Genomic DNA, 8,203 nt, shown 5'->3' with positions numbered 1-8,203 from the left:
ATAGTCTCTCTCTCAAAAAAACATCACTTGTAAGCACATTCGCATGTCTTGCTGCGTCCATAGACAATGCAGCCGTGCAGAGGCGCGCGGAGGCTGAGGGAAAGCGGGTGCTTTCCCTGGCCTTAGTACGCGCGCGGTCCGGGGGCGTGTCTTTGGCCGGGCCAGTCACAGAGCTGGTTCGCCCTCATTGGGTGAACCGCTCACGTGACCGCCCTATCGCGCGAGAAATCAGTTTTGACCCATTAAGGTCAAAACAGCTGTCTGTGGGTAGGTTTATTGGCTATGCATCTTAACCCAGGCTGTGCTCAAAAGCTGTGCAATGCAGCAGACATAAGCTTATAGGGGACCATGTCATATGGTTTCGAAGCAAAAGGTGTGTGCTCATTTGCATGTCATTTCACAGAATCCCTTGCTGCAGTGGAAACACTGTATGCTGGGTGATAATGGTGAAAGGCGGGGTTGCAGACCTGTCTAAGACATGCAAATGAGCCCACAGTAATACTGTATTTCCATTTGCTATATGCTTTACTGTGGAGGGTTTTTGTCACTTTTTCACTTTTGTGTGTGTGTGTTTTTACTCGAAGGGAATAAGATACCAGTGCTGCATATCTAACCCACCGGCAACTGCCAACGCTTCTGCCACCCCGATTCCTGACATTACTTCTACTGAACCTCGTCTTCCGACTCCTAACCATTACCCAGGAGATCCCCATGGGTGTAGAGGCTTCTTAAACCAATGCTTCTCGTTTTGTCTCTCCAAGATCCAAGGTGGCCTACATCATATCCCTACTTACGGACGACACCTTGGCTTGGGCTTCCCCCATCTGGGAACAGAGATCTGACCGTACACAGGACATCGGCCTCCTCGCCAGGGAGTTCCGTAGGATCTTCGACACTCCTGGACGTAAGATAACTGCGGCTTCCTCCCTACTTCATATCTCCCAGGGAAACAAGATACGCTCTGGAGTTCTGCACTATTGCGTCTGAGACGGGATGGAACAATGAGGCATTATCCTCCGCTTTCTGGCAAGGTCTTGTGGAGAACCTCAAGGACAAACTTGCAGCTCAGGAACGCCCCACTGATCTGGAGGAGCTGATTGTGGTCTGTATTTGGGTGGACCAACGCCTGCAGGAAAGGAGGACTGAACGTTCCCGCCATCAACAGCGGAGACCGAAATCTCCTTCTTCTCACTTCCTCGTCCCAGTAGTTTCCCATGATGATGCTCCGGAACCCATGCAACTAGGGGGTAACTGGTTATCCTCATCCAAGAAGCAACGCTGCCACAGCGCTGGCCTTTGTCTCTACTATGGCAATTCCAGCCATCAAGTGCTCGTGTATCCCCACAAGCCGGGAAATGCCAACTCCCAATAAGATCTGAGGGAGTCTTGTTGGGAACGCTGTCCACCTTCCCTATCACCAAAGAGAGTCTGCCAACCCAGATTATGATACCAGTGGTTCTGTCCGGGGAGAATTTTCACGTCCATGGATGGCTTTTGTGGATTCCGGATCGGGAGGTAACGTTATTGATCAGACCTTCGCAGAACAGAATCACATTCCATTCACCCGCAAGAAGGTACCGGTGGGGTTGGAAGCCATAGACGGACAACTGCTACAACCAGCCTTTATCTCCCTACAGACCGTTTCCTTCCGCTTGCAGACGGGAGAAGACAATAAGGAGGAGATTCACCTCGATGTGATTCACACCCCTGCGGTTGAGGTAATTTTCCAACGCCATAATACTCGTATGGATTGGACAAATAAAAAGCCCATCCAGTGGAGTACCCACTGTGCGGAATCCTGTCTTACGCCGGTTCACAAGGTTGGGGGCTTGTGCACATCCAGGAAGCAGGCAAACTCTCTGCCAGAAGTGTTCGAAGAATTTCGTGATGTGTTCGATAAAGTACGCTCTGAAGTGCTACCTCCTCATCGCCCCTTCGATTGTCCGATTGACCTGTTGCCCGGCTCGGTACTTCCTAGAGGAAGATCTTACCCACTCTCCCATCTGGAGACCAAGGCTATGATTGAGTACATCCATGAGAACCTTAAGAAGGGATTTATTCAGAAATCTTCTTACCCAGCGGGAGCCGGATTCTTTTTCGTCAAAAAGAAGGACGGGTCTCTCTGACCGTGCATTTATTAAAGGGGTCTCCACAAGATTACTATAAAGAATCGCTACCCGCTGCCCTTGATCACGGAACTCTTCAACCATCTACAAGGGTCAACTATCGTCATTAAATTGGACTTGCGGGGTGCCTACAATATGGTGAGAATACGTCAAGGCGATGAATGGAAAACGGCATTCAATACCCGGGATGGCCATTATGAATATCTAGTCATGCCCTTCGGTCTGTGCAACGCTCCGGCAGTATTTCAAGACTTCGGCAATGAAATATTCAGAGACATCCTCAACAAATTTCTCATCGTCTATCTGGATGACATTTTGATCTTTTCCAAGTCTACCCAGGAACACGTCAGCCACTTTAAACAGATACTATTATGCCTCCGAGAGAATCACCTATTTGCTAAATTGGAGAAATGTCAATTCCATCAGACCTCCACGGTATACTTAGGATATATCATTTCCGATTCCGGCTTTTTGATGGATCCTGATAAACTCAAGACTATCCTAGAATGGCCCCGTCCGATCACTCTCAAAGGTATCCAACGCTTCTTAGGCTTTGCAAATTATTATCGCAGATTTATCCAAGGGTTTTCTTCTACGGTAGCTCCCATCAAGGCCTTAACCCACTTCGTGGTCCACAGCTGCCATCCTAGCCTTTGACCATCTGAAGAAAGCCTTTGTGTCCGCTCTTATCCTCACCCACCCTGATCCCAAATTACCCTTTACACTGGAGGTAGACGCATCTGACGTTGGGGCGGGGGCCATCTTAGCTCAAAGAAAATCTCCTTTGGCATGACTGCATCCGTGCGCATTTTTTTATTTATTTTTTAATTCTTCAGCTGAGAGAAACTTTGATGTGGGGAACCGGGAGCTACCGGCAATCAAGCTGGCTCTTGAAGAATGGAGACACCACTTGGAAGGTACGGAAAATCACATTACTATATTAATCGACAATAAGAACCTCCTTTATATAGAAGGCGCTCGTCGCCTAGGAGCCCGACAAGCGTGCTGGTCGCTCTTCTTCTCCCGTTTTAATTACATAATCTCCTTTGTCCCGGGATCCAAGAATCTCAAAGTGGACGCTCTCTCACGACAGTTCCTCGCTGAGGAGAAGTCCGAAGATCTATTGGAGACAGTGCTCCCTTCTAAATATATCATCTCTGCTAACTCCTTTTATGTTATGGACAAGATTGGCCGGGATCAATCCCATATCCCAGAGGGTCTCAAAGTTCCAGAGGGTCGCCTCTTCACCGCACCTTTATACCAAAAAAGGGTCCTGGAGTGGTGTCATTCCGCGAAAACATCTGGACACCCAGGTGTTTGTAGGACCATCGACCTCACACAGCGAACCTTTTGGTGGCCAGGTATGCAGCCAGACATCAAGGAGTTCGTTCAAGCATGTGTGCCCGCAACAAGATACCGTGGAGCAGACCCCTGGGACTCCTACAACCACTTCTGATTCCGGACCACCCTTGGAACCATTTGTCTATGGATGTCTTAGTAGACCTACCTCCTTCCAAAGGGATTGTAACAGGGTCTTATCCCTGTTAACAGGCTTGCCTCTAATCCAGCAGTGTGCTGGTTGATTGCACACCTGCAATCAACCACTCCACCTGCCTAATCACAGCTCTGTGAAAAAGCCTGTTCCCAGAAACAGGAAGGGAGCCGGATTCTTTTTCGTCAAAAAGAAGGACGGGTCTCTCCGACCTTGCATTTATTAAAGGGGTCTCAACAAGATTACTATAAAGAATCGCTACCCGCTGCCCTTGATCACGGAACTCTTCAACCATCTACAAGGGTCAACTATCGTCATTAAATTGGACTTGCGGGGTGCCTACAATTTGGTGAGAATACGCCAAGGCGATGAATGGAAAACGGCATTCAATACCCGGGATGGCCATTATGAATATCTAGTCATGCCCTTCGGTCTGTGCAACACTCCGGCAGTATTTCAAGACTTCGGCAATGAAATATTCAGAGACATCCTCAACAAATTTCTCATCGTCTATCTGGATGACATTTTGATCTTTTCCAAGTCTACCCAGGCACACGTCAGCCACGTTAAACAGATACTATTACGCCTCCGAGAGAATCACCTATTTGCTAAATTGGAGAAATGTCAATTCCATCAGACCTCCACGGTATACTTAGGATATATCATTTCCGATTCCGGCTTTTTGATGGATCCTGATAAACTCAAGACTATCCTAGAATGGCCCCGTCCGATCACTCTCAAAGGTATCCAACGCTTCTTAGGCTTTGCAAATTATTATCGCAGATTTATCTGAGGGTTTTTTGCTACGGCCTAGCTCCTATCAAGGCTTTAACCCACTTCGTGGTCCACAGCTGCCATCCTAGCCTTTGACCATCTGAAGAAAGCCTTTGTGTCCGCTCTTATCCTCACCCACCCTGATCCCAAATTACCCTTTACACTGGAGGTAGACGCATCTGACGTTGGGGCGGGGGCCATCTTAGCTCAAAGAAAATCTCCTTTGGCATGACTGCATCCGTGCGCATTTTTTTATTTTTTTTTTAATTCTTCAGCTGAGAGAAACTTTGATGTGGGGAACCGGGAACTACCGGCAATCAAGCTGGCTCTTGAAGAATGGAGACACCACTTGGAAGGTACGGAAAATCACATTACTATATTAATCGACAATAAGAACCTCCTTTATATAGAAGGCGCTCGTCGCCTAGGAGCCCGACAAGCGTGCTGGTCGCTCTTCTTCTCCCGTTTTAATTACATAATCTCCTTTGTCCCGGGATCCAAGAATCTCAAAGTGGACGCTCTCTCACGACAGTTCCTCGCTGAGGAGAAGTCCGAAGATCTATTGGAGACAGTGCTCCCTTCTAAATATATCATCTCTGCTAACTCCTTTTATGTTATGGACAAGATTGGCCGGGATCAATCCCATATCCCAGAGGGTCTCAAAGTTCCAGAGGGTCGCCTCTTCACCGCACCTTTATACCAAAAAAGGGTCCTGGAGTGGTGTCATTCCGCGAAAACATCTGGACACCCAGGCGTTTGTAGGACCATCGACCTCACACAGCGAACCTTTTGGTGGCCAGGTATGCAGCCAGACATCAAGGAGTTTGTTCAAGCATGTGTGCCCGCAACAAGATACCGTGGAGCAGACCCCTGGGACTCCTACAACCACTTCTGATTCCGGACCACCCTTGGAACCATTTGTCTATGGATTTCATAGTAGACCTACCTCCTTCCAAAGGGATTGTAACAGGGTCTTATCCCTGTTAACAGGCTTGCCTCTAATCCAGCAGTGTGCTGGTTGATTGCACACCTGCAATCAACCACTCCACCTGCCTAATCACAGCTCTGTGAAAAAGCCTGTTCCCAGAAACAGGAAGGAGATTTTTCCTCAGTACACAAGGGTGCTGACAAGAGGAAAGCAGGGAAGCCTGCACACAGAGGTCTTGAGCAGAAAGACTCTGCTGAGATCAAGACACCCAGAGACTTATATTCCTGGACACAGGGGACATAGGAACCTGCCAGAGACTGACATGAAGGGCTACCTGCTTTAAGGTATCTCTTGAGACTTTAGGGAATAGGGTGGTAATGGGATTATCCCTCCAGCCTTGGAGAAAGGACTGGGGAAGTAAGTTAGCCCTTACACAGGGATAGGCGTTTGTTATTTTGTGTTTTTGTATATTTTGCCTGAATTAAGGAACAGGCTCAATAAAGCCAAGATATAATTTCACCCTAATCGGTCTTCATTATATGTACCTCTGAACACGTCTCTTACAGGGATGAACACGATTCTCGTAATTGTCGATCGTTTCTCGAAACAGACACATTTTATTTCTTAGAAAGGACTTCCTAGCTCCCCCAAGCAGATATCTTTGTTCAGGAGATGCTTTCTCTCAAAGGCTGGGCATCTCGTTACACTTTTCATCAGGATACCATCCACAAACAAACAGTCAGATGGAGAGAACAAATCAAACTCTGGAGCAGTATCTGCATGGTTTTATTTCCGACTCTCAGGACAACTGGGCGGACCTTCTGCCATGTTCCGAATTTGCTCACAACTCTCTGCGCAATGAGTCCACCCAAGAGTCACCATACATTATCAATTATGGATTCCACCCTTCCCAACTCCCATTGGCCGCTTCTTCCTCCAAGGTACCAGTCATGGATAATCGAATTCGCTTCCTTTAGGATTTATGGAAGAAGATTCAGGGTAATCTGAGAATCGCAACCAGTACGCAAAAGATCCAAGCAGACCGACTCCGACAAAAGATCCAAGAGTTCAGCCCAGGAGACAGGGTATGGTTGTCTTCAAAAAACATCCGCCTCAAGGTGGCAACACTGTATTACTACTGTGAAGCGCTATGTACATTAATGGCGCTATATAAATAAAGACATACAATACAATATAACGCCTAAGCTGGCACCCAGGTTCCTCGGTCCATGCCCGTGATACAAAGGATCAACCCCGGTGGCATACCGGCTTCGTCTTCCACCCTCAATTAAGATTCCCTCAGTTTTTCATGTTTCACTGCTGAAACCCGCATTCCAGAGACCTCGATTCCCTGATACCACCTCCTCCACTATTCATAGATGGCCAACAGGAGTACGAGGTCCAACCCATTGTGGATTCCAGGATCTCTAGAGGGATGGTACAGTACTTAGTCCACTGGAAGGGCTATGGACCAGAAGAACGAACGGTCTTGGGTTCACCACCACCAGCTTCACGCCCCCAAACTCATACTGGCTTTTCATCAGAAGCATCCCCACAAGCCGGCTTGGAATCGCCCGGAGGTCGCTTCTGAAGAGGGGGGTACTGTAAGGTTCAGGGAGCCACGCCACCCTCGGCGCTCTCCCCGCTCACCTGCTCCAGTAGCCAGCACTCTCCTGACACCCGCTCCTGCCTCCGCAGGCCCCGCTGATCCCTCCGGCGGCCATCGTGCTTCAGGCGCGCGCTCACCAACTACAGCCCCTTAAAGCCGTCCCTTCGCAAGGATGGGGGGCACACGCAACTCACGCGCGCTCGGGCGTGCACACAGTATACACAGGCTCCGTCCCAGGGAGCTCACCTGAGCCTTGTTTCCCTGCCTCTTATCGCAGCCACGCTTTGCATACACCTCCACACTGCAGTTTTCCTATTGGACGCTCTCACCTACATATGCGGTGCCACTGGCACTTTGGCTGAGCATAGTTCTAGTTGTGTTGAACTCACCTCTTCTCTGCCTCCACAGTCTTGTCCTATCTTGCCTTGCTGCTTCTTCCTGTGTACCAACCCAGATTTCCACGACCACCCGCTCTTCTCCAAACCTGACCTCGGCATCTGGACAAACAACCATTCTGCTCTCTCCAAAACTGACCTCGGCAAACGGACCACGACGACTCTACTCTCTCCAATCCTTGACCCGGCTAATAGTACCTGCAACATTCTGTACCTCTCCTCCTCTGACCCCGGCAAGTATAACGACGACCCGTACCTTTCCAACCCCGACCGGCTATTCCGACTTACTCTACACTCCAGACGCGCCCCTGTGGCTGTTGGTGGTGTAATATCCTTTCCCACCTCAGCACCGTGGTCCCGCCTTGTTTGTGGTGAGCACAGCGTAACAGTGACATGCTGACAAGGACTAGGTTGAGTTGCGCTTACTTTACTGCATGTTACATGTAGACAAGGGCTAGAAAACATTAGTACTTTATTTCCAGTACTAATATAAGTGTATTAAATGTACTACTCAAGGGCTATAAAACCAGTGAACACTTTATAAAACAAAACTTATTTTTTATTATATGAAAACTTACTTACTGCAATCTGTGTGTATCCAGTACATACGTATAAAGAAACAACAAGAAAGATTCCCTTGAAGGAGCATACGGTTATACCAATTGAAGTATAAACAGTATTTATTAATGTACCATAAAAAATGTATCAAGAAATGGTAAAATGGAGGGGGACTCCTGACCACAGCCTAAAATTGACATGCAAGTACTGTAGGGCTAAAGATATATGTTAGACTGTATTTATCATTCATTGGGGATCACCCTTTCTGTCTTAACACATAATTATGTGTCTGTTTGCACGTTACTCTCTGCAACAATATAG

The sequence above is a fragment of the Ascaphus truei genome, chromosome 3 (assembly GCF_040206685.1).
Source record: "Ascaphus truei isolate aAscTru1 chromosome 3, aAscTru1.hap1, whole genome shotgun sequence".
Lineage (NCBI taxonomy): Eukaryota > Metazoa > Chordata > Amphibia > Anura > Ascaphidae > Ascaphus > Ascaphus truei.
The sequence above is the reverse complement of the archived record's forward strand: the minus strand, read 5'-3'. Positions refer to the sequence as shown.